We start from the raw sequence: 11,942 nt of genomic DNA on the forward strand, positions 1-11,942 counted from the left end.
TAACTGATTTAATACGTAGTTCCCTAATGAATAAGAAGTGTTTGTATGGTTTCCAAAGTGTTAGTCAAGGTAGAGATCAACATCTCAAATTCACTTTACCCCATTGAAACGCATTTGTTGAAACTGAAGATGAGTGTTAATGTTCCTTGAGTTCTATGAGTGGAAACCCCTTGTATTACATGTGAAATGTTGGAATCTAACAGAATTCTACTGTGTAAATCAGATTCTACTAGATTAACCAGACGTAACACTTTTATCATTTTGAGTTTTTTTCAGCTCTTGAAACGCGCTATTGTGAATTCAAGTTACATTCAACTGTAACTCAGTGCCGCGAGAAAATACTGATGTAAAACTGTTCTAAATTATGTAATACGTAGTTCCCTAATGGGTAAGAAGTGTTTGGATGGTTTCTTAAGTGTTAGTCAAGGTAGACATCAACATCTCAAATTCACTTGTTTTCCCCATTGAAACGCATTTAGTGAAACTGAAGATGAGTGTTTCTCAATGTTCCTTGACTTCTATGAGTAAAAACCACTTGTATCACAGATTCCAACATTTCACATAACAGAATTCTACTGTGTAGATCAGATTCTCCTAGATTAACGAGACGTAACACTTTTATCATTTTGAGTTTTTTTCAGCTCTTGAAACGCACTATTGTGAATTCAAGTTACTGTACATTCAACTATAACTCAGTGCCCCGAGAAAATACTGATGTAAAACTGTTCTAACTGATGTAATACGTCGTTCCCTAATGGGTAAGAAGTGTTTGTATGGTTTTCTCAAGGTAGACATCAACATCTCAAATTCACTTGTTTTCCCCATTGAAACGCATTTGGTGAAACTGAAGATAAGTGTTACTCAATGTTCCTTGACTTCTATGAGTGGCAACCACTTGTATCACATGTGAAATGTTGGAATCTAACAGAATTCTACTGTATAGATCAGATTCTCCTAGATTAACCAGCCGTAACACTTTTATCATTTTGAGTGTTTTTCAGCTCTTGCAACGCACTATTGTGAATTCAAGTTACATTCAATTAAAGCTCAGTGCCCCGTGAAAATACTGATGTAGAACTGTTCTAAATGATGTAATACGTAGTTCCCTAATGGGTAAGAAGTGTTTGGATGGTTTCCTAAGTGTTACTCAAGGTAGACATCAACATCTCAAATTCACTTGTTTTCCCCATTGAAACGCATTTGGTGAAACTGAACATGAGTGTTACTCAATGTTCCTTGACTTCTATGAGTAAAAACCACTTGTATCACATGTGAAATGTTGGAATCTAACAGAATTCTACTGTGTAGATCAGATTCTACTAGATTAACCAGACGTAACACTTTTATCATTTTGAGTTTTTTTCAGCTCTTCAAACGCGCTATTGTGAATTCAAGTTACATTCAACTATAACTCAGTGCCCCGAGAAAATACTAATGTAAAACTGTTGTAACTGATGTAATACGTCATTCCCTAATGGGTAAGAAGTGTTTGGATGGTTTCTTAAGTGTTACTCAAATTTACATTTCACAAAACAACTTTTTAACCATTAAGACAAATTACAAAGGAATTCAAATTAATATTTCAGAAAAGAAATTTACATTAGTGAGAACAATTTACAAATCCCGAGACAAATTTACAAGCGGTAAAAACAAATTAACAGTTCAGAAAACAACTTTACAAGTGGCCCGAAACAAATTTACAAGCGGCAAATCAAAGGGAATGGCTAGGTACAACACACAGGAAGTGCTTGTTACTGACGTTTTGTGTCATTCAAACTGTTTTGCGAGGGAACATTGAACGGAGTTTGTGACGGTAAATCAAGCGACAATGTTTTGTCAATTTTGTGGAAACCATTTTAGCCAGTTAGCCCGCTTTTGTTATTCTTGTGGGAAATGTTTAGACTTTTTAAAAGAGGCTCCCCGCACGGAAGACCCAGATGCACAGCCGACGTCTAAACCACCTGGAAATGTTAATCAAAGTACTGGTAAGTGGACTCTTAACGCTATCTAGAGCCAGCTATCCTAGGCTTTTATTATTATTATTGTTAAACTTATTATTGCTCAGTTGACGTAGTATGAGTCATTCAAAATTCCGTTCAAATAAACAACTTCTGTGCACGTTGGTATATACAGTATATATGTGTGTTGTACTTAATGCAGTCATTTAAGTTTTTTAATTACTACCGCAACATACACTGGGACCGTTAACTTTCGTAATGGTTGTAACCTAATAAAATAAAACATGTTTTGCTCTCGTATTATTTTCAACATTCAGCAATTGCCAACACATTTCAAAGTACAGATGAAGCTGCGTCTTTTCGGTTCCAAAGGATGAGCATCAGTTGGCAAGGTAGGATCCAGCATGAGTCAAACACGTACAAAAGCAAATTTCTCAGTCCAATAAAGTTCATTTCAAAAATGTTTAATGAAAATTTTAAAAAGAAAAAATCACAACATTTTAGAAAAGTTATTACACACGCAGAATAAAAGGCGCAAACAGAAAAAATGTGTCTTCTCTGTCTAATTACAGTCTTAGCTTTCTCTGGTTAAAAATTAGTTACTTTCTATACTTGTTACGTTTCTATTGCAAACTTACATAGACTTCACTTTAATATGTCAGTATGGTTTGAATCTGTTTGCACTCCATGTCTTACCTACTGCAAAGCAGATCATAAAATGAAATAGTGTGTAGTCAGAATGACAAGAAATAATTAGAATATTCCATTTACAATTTAGCTTGTAGGGCTTATAATAGAAACTCCCATTGACTATGCACTAATATATACACAAACATTTTAACATAACTATCCATCCCTCCATTTTGTAAACCGCTGAATCCGAACACAGGGTCACCTTTTTATGGGGGGATCTGCTGGAGATCCCAGCCAACACAGGGCGCAAGGCAGGAACCAATCCCGGGCAGGGTGCCAACCCACCGCAGGACACACACACACACATAGCCACACACCAAGCACACACTAGGGCCAATTTAGAATCGGCAATGCACCTAACCTTAATGTCTTTAGACTGTGGGAGGAAACCCATGCAGAATGGGGAGAACATGCAAACTCCACGCAGGGAGGACCCGAACCCAGGTCTCCTTACTGTGATATCACCTAATATCCATCCATCCAGCCATCCATTTTCCAACCCGCTGAATCCGAACACAGGGTCACGGGGGTCTGCTGGAGCCAATCCCAGCCAACACAGGGCACAAGGCAGGAAACAATCCTGGGCAGGGTGCCAACCCACCGCAGGACCACCTAATATCACCTTATTATAATCTAACTAACAAATGGCTTTTACAACAGGTAATGGAATGTATTTTCCTAGTGTACTGTATATTTATGCAATTTAGGAGTATTGTGAAGAAAATGTAAAGAAATTCATGATGTATGTGTTTTTTTTTTTTTGTTAAAAAAAACTTATAGAAGCACACCTTTGTATCTCATCTTTTAACAAGCAGTGTTACCTCTAGTGGTCATAAACTAAAGGTCACATATTACGAGTAATTATACTAAACAATATTGTGGAAGTAGTTGAACTAAAGACACATCAATACATTTTATGGTTCATAAATGATTACAATTATTCTGTCCATAGTGTGTTGATATTCAATTCTGTTCATTCCAGAAGAACAACCGTGCCCATCATATAAACAGTTCATGGACTACAGAAACTTCAAATCAAAAGAAAGACAGTCCTTTAGCTGTGGGTCAAAGAGACGACTAAAACAAGAACAGAGACAAGTTCAGGTTAGATGGCTTAACTGTTTGTGTCATGTATACAAGACAATGGTTACAGGGACGGTTATTGTTTAATGAGTGGACCCATTTGGTGTTTAACTTTCTGTGCAACAAACTTATAAATATATAATTTACAGAAAACTCATTCTGTTTATTTTTATTTAGCTAGATAAACATAGGATTGATGGTGCCAAGTGGAAGTGATTTAAAACCTGTAAGAGGGAAAACACTCCCATTATTTACAGACCCTCTGGTAGCAGCGCCTGATCTGCTGAAACTAGCTGTCCAGAAAATGAGAACATTTAACAAGGACATGGATGAAGGGCCATATATACTTTTGTATCCAGATTGCTCAGAGGTGGTCAATGTGCCTGGGACAGAAAGGCCATTCGTATTGACAGAATATAAAAAGGAAATAGGAAAGGGGGCGGCACGGTGGCGCAGTGGGTAGCGCTGCTGCCTCGCAGTTGGGCGATCTGGGGACCTGGGTTCGATTCCCGGGTCCTCCCCTGTGTGGAGTTTGCATGTTCTCCCCGTGTCTGCGTGGGTTTCCTCCGGGCGCTCCGGTTTCCTCCCACAGTCCAAAGACATGCAGGTTAGGTGGATTGGCGATTCTAAATTGGCCCTAGTGTGTGCTTGGTGTGTTTGTGTGTGTCCTGCGGTGGGTTGGCACCCTGCCCAGGATTGGTTCCCTGCCTTGTGCCCTGTGTTGGCTGGGATTGGCTCCAGCAGACCCCCGTGACCCTGTGTTCGGATTCAGCGGGTTGGAAAATGGATGGATGGAAATAGGAAAGGCATATTGCAGGATCTCATTTTTTATATGCCTTGAAAAAGACTTTAGAAGAGGTTAGTGGATCTGATGATTTAGCACTTTTATATATTTCACAGTGCTGTACATAATAATGTGTTGATTTTGTTTCCTTTAACTGCAGTGGATGTTAGCTCAGATTCTGAAATTTTTGTTACAAGTAGGAGCACAATTGAATTCAATCAGGTTGACATTGTGGTGAGTTTATTTAGAAAAGAAATATACTGAATTGTTGTATTAATTATCTTAACCAGAGCTGTTCTGTGCATAATGCTTGCCAATATTTTGGTTCAACAGAGGCTAGCTACTTAGTAACGTCTGTAATTGAGTTTGAAAATACATTCCTGCATTGTACTTGGACAAACAGTAGGATTTACATTTTAAATGGCATTTGGTGTAACACATGTGAATCATTTTGATTATTGTTCAGCCGGTTTATCTGTCAGAAATACTAACAACTTGCCATGTTTCAGCAGGCAATGTTTCATTGATAAGTTTTTATGTAGTAAGAGAAGACTAATATAGGCTGTATAAAATTGTTCAGAGTTTTATGCTTTTTCCCTCAGGTTTTTGAAGACTGCAACCAAAGTACACCCAAACACAAACTAGAAGATGTAGTGTAAGTACCAATTTGCAAATGTAAGTAATCTGGTAATGTGATCAAATCACATGTTTGGGACAGACCCTTGAGTTTATGTTGAGACCACAGTTTTTACTCTAAATATATGAAGTTGTAAATAATGTAAGAATATTTTGAAATTTAGCAAAATTATCTAGATTATTATAACTTACCATAATTTTAAATTTCCTTTTTTACTCCATGATACTTTGTTGTACTGAAGTAGTAATTTTAACATGTTTCAGAGATGGATCCAAACAGTCATCAACGAATCAAGCTTGACAGGTAAGTATTGAACCAAATGTTAACTCATATTTTTTTCTTTCAGTTTTGTTTTGTGTTGTGTTGGACATTTAAGTTCCCCATGTCACTTTATTTTTCAGATAGTAATATCTGATACTGAGGATACTCTACCTGAATACAATGTGACTAAGTCCACCTACTACAGGTAAGCAAAAAAAATTGACAAAATGTGACTATTCCCTTGGTAGACATTTTTGGATTAGATAAAAAATAAACTGGCAAGTTGTTTCTAAAATATCTGTATAATGGTTAACTTACAAAAAATACTTCAGGGATTTACTTAGGTTGGAAATTACTTAAGAAGAATGTTTTAGTGTAAAATTGGTGGAGTTGTCTTTTAACATAGGAATGGTAATTTCTTTACAGTAAATATACACACCTTTATGCACCATGTGTTGAAGAAGAGGATGAAGAGCCAGTTCCTGTAAATTTGGGGAATTTATCAGACACAACCATGTAAGCTGGCAGTTATTGACGATAGTAATAGGTATTCTCTGTGCACTTAATGGTAAAAGATTGAATTTCTTCTGTGATAATATGTGAAAGAAGCCCTTTACTGCACATCAGTGTTGTGCAAAAAATAGAAAACTGTGTACTGTCTGGCATTTCACAAATGTAACTCAGTCTTGTGTAATTCTAGAGAGGAGGTAAACATTACACTACCTGATGTCATTGCAAAGCTGTCACATATCGATCATGGAAGAGTTAGCCGGTTCAACATTGCAAGGTCAAATGTCTGGGATGGAGCAGTCCGAGGTTTCAAGCGTTCAACATATTCAGAAACCTGTGATATGCGGGTCAGATTTACTGATGATGCTGGTGTTTTTGAGGATGGAATTGATACAGGTGGTCCAAGACGAGAGTTTCTAACTCTACTGATGAACCATCTTAAAGACCGACCAATTTTTGATGGACCAACAGGACAACGTTACTTAGTCTACAATGCAAATGGTATGTCTACATAGTGTTAAGATGTGTGACTTGTAATTATATATCACATCACTTATACACTTTATTACTTGAACTGTTCCAGAGATATTTAACAACAACATGCTTAGGGTTGTCTTGATTTTAATGCATCATGAAACATATATGTATGTTTCCAAAAGTAGTTGCTAAATATGTGTGGAACAGTAGAAATAACATTAAAAGCAATCTGAAATTGTGGTTCGAATTGTAAATCACCCAAAATTCTAAAATATGAATGATTTTCATTCATAGCTCTCAGGGAGGATGAGTACTTCTTGGCAGGAAAGATGATTGCGGTATCAGTTGTGCATGGAGACCCAGGTCCGCATTTCATCTCGGAAGATCTTGTACTGTATCTTGCAGGCCAGCCTTCATTCAATGCAACAGTGAATGATGTAACTGAAGAAGAAATAAAGAAAGCTTTGAAAGAGGTAGGAAAAGCATAATGCTATAGTAGGGCAAGGTTTATTTATTAGGTTCTGCAATGCTTTGAGAAAATCATTACTTCCTTGATAACATATAGAGTAATGCATTTATTGTTCTGTGATTGTACAAGATATAGGGTTAAACTAGATAACAGAACAGAAATTTATGAGATAACTGTGTATACTGTATATGCCCCTTTTTTTGTGTTTTAGATTGACTGTGCTGCTTCTGTCGAAGCTTTGCGAGAATGTACTTTAAAACATAGCACAATGTTACAGACAGCTGGTTGCCTGAGATATGTGGCTACTCTTGAAGAAAAGAGAACAATTGTGTCAGACTACCTCCGATGGTATATTATCGACCGTAACTCATTTGACAGGTACCATCATATCCTAGTCTTACAATTTTTGTAAGTTACATTGCCATGTTCAAAGCAAACATGATGTCATTCTGCAATTCAGTTGTTAACAAGCAACTTACAACTACTGCATTATTAGTGAAGGACAGTTCCAATAATTTTCAACATATATTATTTCAAAAAGGGTTTCTGGTGATGAGTCAGGGTCACAAATGTTTTAGTTGATAGTGATTTTAGGGAAATGTCCTGATCCTTTTGCAGTTTCCCATCTCATTTCAACAGTAGTACATAGGGGCATGCTGTTCAAGCCTTCAAACCATCTAAAATAAGTGATCTAAAACCAGAAACTCAGAAAGGCTTTAAGAACATACCCCATTGACTCATCTTTAAAGGGAAAATGCAAAAGCAACACTAACTTTCTCTAATATGACCCGATACACTAAAACACATTTTTGACTCTGTCAGCAGCAGAAAATCTTAACCTTAGACGCTGAAAATTATTGGAGTAATCATGTTTTTAATATACTGTCCATACACATACACTATGTGATTAGCACTTTATAGCAGTGTAACAATGTATTTTGTACTTTTTAGATTTAAAAATGGTCTTTCAGCTCTTCAGTTTTTGACTGCACTGCAGCAGCATCCTACTTTGATGATCCCTGTGCTGTGCCACTCAGAAAAGAAGGTCACTGCTCTTGAACTTGAGGGACTTTTCAAACCTGACCTCAGTCCATCAGGGAGCAACAGGAGACTCAGCGAAGGACAAACGTTAGGCTACTGGGCTGACTATCTCCTTGATTGTGAAGGTTTGCAAAATAGATTGCATAATTATTTATTTTACAAGTAGTTAAAAATAATACTTAACAATATGCCAAGATGTGCATGAACAATTCTGTTTCCTTACAGAAGGTCAGGCTGCTGTTTGCGTGGAAGATGTTTTCATGTTTGCAACTGGACTAACTTCACTTCCCCCATCTGGATTGGAACCACTGCCAAGGATTGAGTTCCTGGATGATTCACTGTTCCCAATGGCAAACACGTGTTCAAACACAATGAAATTACCACTGCTGGATTAATACAAGGTGTTTAAGTCACACATGGATTTTGGAATTCAGAATTCTTCAGGATTTGGCTGTTTTTAAATCAGGGTCCACTAGATATGGATAAGTGTGGGCTTTAAATCACTGCAGCTAGAGAGCTTGCATCCATCTGCACTGGTGGACGCACTTTTTTGCACTATTATTTAATTTTGTAATAAAACTCTGCTGCATTTGTATATTTGAGATTTTGAAAAACCACATGTTTGATTACTGTTTATTTAAGCAACAACTGAAGATTTTTTAATGTGTTCTTGTTTACAGTATGTTACATTTGGACAGTTTCATCATATGTGAAATTCCCATTGGGATTAATAGTAATATTCTATATCTATCTATCTATCTATCTATCTATCTATCTATCTATCTATCTATCTATCTATCTATCTATCTATCTATCTATCTATCTATCTATCTATCTATCTATCCTGAGATCTGAAAGAGAGATTTCCTGGTAATAAAGCCAAACCAAGAGTACTTGAAATTAAACATTTATTTTTGATACTTAAATAATAGTGTAATAAATATTTTATACTTTTGCCTTACTTTTACTCCAGTTTATTTCATTTCATTTCACTTTATTTACAATAATGTAGGACAGATTTGGAAGTTTTTCCAGTAAAATTTAAAATTCACAGACAGCACAAGTTACTCTTCACACGCTTGAGACACTATTCCATTAATGTGTGCATTATTAGATCTGTAGTACACAGAACAAATTATAATTGAGCAATTTCTTTAAGACGTATGTACAGTTCTGATGCAGACTCCCAGTTCTTTGGCTTCTGTAGGTGACTGTGCACCATAACAAAGTCCAAGTACTCCTGCATGTTCATGTCACCACATGAATGCGTTGGCTGATTTGATTCAGGGAAAGTATCCAGTTCTGTACATTTAATCCTAAATCCACAGTCTCTGGAGCCAAATCTAGATTGAGAAATGGATCTGAGTAATAGCATTTATTTACATTTCAGCTACAAAAAAACAAAAAGTTACTGGGAAATGATAATCCATTACCTGTGTGATAAATAGTACAGTTCATTAGGCACTCCTCCAGGACATGACGCGGTTGTAGAAGGGCGAATCCAGTGACTGTTCCACAGAGTCCTGCATTCATCCAGGTCCTTCTGTATGACATCACTGAAGCAAAATCTTAGCAAGCACTGATGTTCACGATTTCCATTAAAGTGTCCTGCATCTCTGAGGTCTGCAAATAACTCCATCCAGAATTGAGACCTATATAGATAACTAGGTTAAACTTCATATTAATTCTGCTATTTGCTTAAGCATACCAATTTATTTACACTTGTTGATCATGAGATAATATCAAGATAAAGAAAAAAAATGTTTACAAGGGACCAGTGTTTGGGGAATGTTACTTTTAAAATTAACGTAGTCATATTCCTCATAACTTACAAAAAAAATAACCATATATGTTATATAGTTTAATGCATTACAAGCTCTGCTTTTCTTTGCACTTTTTTCCTTAAAAAGTAAGAGATACAAAAACCATACTTATAATAAAAATTATTTTATGAACTCCTTTATTCCTGATCAAGATGTTAACAAACAAAATTCCATTTATTTATAATGCAGCTTTTAGAACTCCTTATTTTTAGTCATAGTCTTTTTATTTCTTAGGATGTCAGTTCTAGCATTGGGTATAGTAGAACATAAACTCCACAAACGCTTATTTTAAATTTAATTGTAGTGGTCAACTACATTTAAATTAAGAAAATATATTGTAATATGTGTTGTGAAGAAAATAACATCCATCCCCTTTTTATATCCCCGACCTGAGCCCCCCAAGATGCATTTGCTTCCTGTCTTTCACCCAGTACTGCTGCAACAATCACTGGCTCCCTGTGACCCTCAACTGGGCCGATTAAATTTACCCTTCAGCACATGCAGGATGTCACCAAACGACCTGAAGAACTGCGGGCACTATGTGACAGCCTCAGAAGGCAACGACTTAGAGAAAAGGGCAGTACTTATAGGAAATAAAGCCGTACTAATCCTAATAATAAAAATAGTAATTATTATTATCATTTTTGAGCAGCTTAAGTAACATTTATATTTTCTCCAACAAAATAAGTATTACATTAAATTACTCGCTACTTTAAAAATTAGTTTGACAATGTAACGTAACTTTGAACGTTGCCCCAACACTACAGAGCACAGTAATTGGCCAGGGATCCTAAATAACGCATTTAGGGGTGGCGTTTGAAAAGTTAATCCCATAAATTTTTAACGCGTTTATGGCGATTAATCATCAGCCTTAACGTAACTTAATACATTGTTTTTCCTCAACATGCATCACAGCTGTAAAATGTGTAGGCTAAAGTAATGATAAAGAGCGATATTCATTTAGGTCACTTACCTTCCCTTTCTGAATATGGACCACCACGTCTCAATACGTTGATTGTTCGTGGATGAGCCATACATGTGGCTAGAGGTTCTATTCAATAATGGCGCGCACAAAAAGGCGACCTTCAAAAGGGCGACCTCAATTGGGCGCGGAGAATAAAAGCGCACATAACAAAAGCGATCTTCAAAGGGGCGACCTCAATTGAGCGCCGAATAAAGGCGCGCGTAAATAAAGGCGAGCTTCAAAAGGATGACCTTCGGAGCGAATTAAATTAATTGTCCTTGATTATGCTAATAGACCGCATCTCGAATATCTACGTGGCATTGCACATAATCTACAGCGTCAAGTGTAACTTGCTTTCACCTTTTTATACATTCAGTCATTGCCTTAATCTAATTTTCTGTAATTTTGAAAACAAGGAAATATAGAGAGCTTTAGAAATAGTTCGTTAGAAGTAGTTCGTTAGAAGTTCATGCATTAATTAATTGGATGTTTTAATATTCTTGCTTTCACCTTTTTATACGTTCAATCATTGCCTTTATCTAATACATTTTCTGTAATTTTGTTGCATTTGCCTTTATTCGTTGCGCCCAATTGACGTCACCCTTTTGAAGCGCTCCTTTATTTGCGCGCTCCTTCATTCGGCGCTCAATTGAGGTCGCCCTTTTGAAGATCGCTTTTATTTATGTGCAGTTTTATTCGCCGTGCCCAATTGAGGTCGCCCTTTTGAAGGTCGCCTTGACTTCTATGTGTGGAAACCACTTGTATCACATGTGAAATGATGGATTCTAACAGAATTTAACTGTGTAGATCAGATTCTACTAGATTAACCATCCGTAACACTTGTTATCACTTGGAGTGTTTTTCAGCTCTTGAAACGCACCATTGTGAATTCAAGTTACATTCAACTATAACTCAGTGCCCCCTGAAAATACTGATGTAAAACTGTTCCAAATGATGTAATACATAGTTCTCTAATGGGTAATAACTGTTTGGATGGTTTCCTAAGTGTTACTCAAGGTACACATCAACATCTCAAATTCACTTGTTTTCCCCATTGAAACGCATTGGGCAAAACTGATGTTGAGTGTTACTCAATGTTCCTTAACTTCTATGTGTGGAAACCACTTGTATCACATGTGAAATGATGGATTCTAACAGAATTTAACTGTGTAGATCAGATTCTACTAGATTAACCATCCGTAACACTTGTTATCACTTGGAGTGTTTTTCAGCTCTTGAAAC

At 36.6% G+C, this 11,942-nt stretch overlaps 2 long non-coding RNA genes across 2 annotated transcripts; both read left to right on the forward strand.

Moving 5' to 3' along the window:
• The first annotated feature begins 5,424 nt into the window (after positions 1 to 5,424).
• Positions 5,425 to 6,162, forward strand: LOC127526308 (uncharacterized). The gene is made up of 4 exons (XR_007933934.1): positions 5,425 to 5,458; positions 5,557 to 5,621; positions 5,843 to 5,932; positions 6,117 to 6,162. It is a non-coding gene; the product is annotated as an uncharacterized LOC127526308 (long non-coding RNA).
• Positions 6,163 to 6,256: 94 nt separating this feature from the next.
• On the forward strand, positions 6,257 to 8,296 carry LOC127526302 (uncharacterized). Its single transcript, XR_007933929.1, has 3 exons — positions 6,257 to 6,427; positions 7,824 to 8,038; positions 8,139 to 8,296. It is a non-coding gene; the product is annotated as an uncharacterized LOC127526302 (long non-coding RNA).
• Positions 8,297 to 11,942: the final 3,646 nt, after the last annotated feature.

The sequence above is a fragment of the Erpetoichthys calabaricus genome, chromosome 18, assembly GCF_900747795.2.
Source record: "Erpetoichthys calabaricus chromosome 18, fErpCal1.3, whole genome shotgun sequence".
Lineage (NCBI taxonomy): Eukaryota > Metazoa > Chordata > Cladistia > Polypteriformes > Polypteridae > Erpetoichthys > Erpetoichthys calabaricus.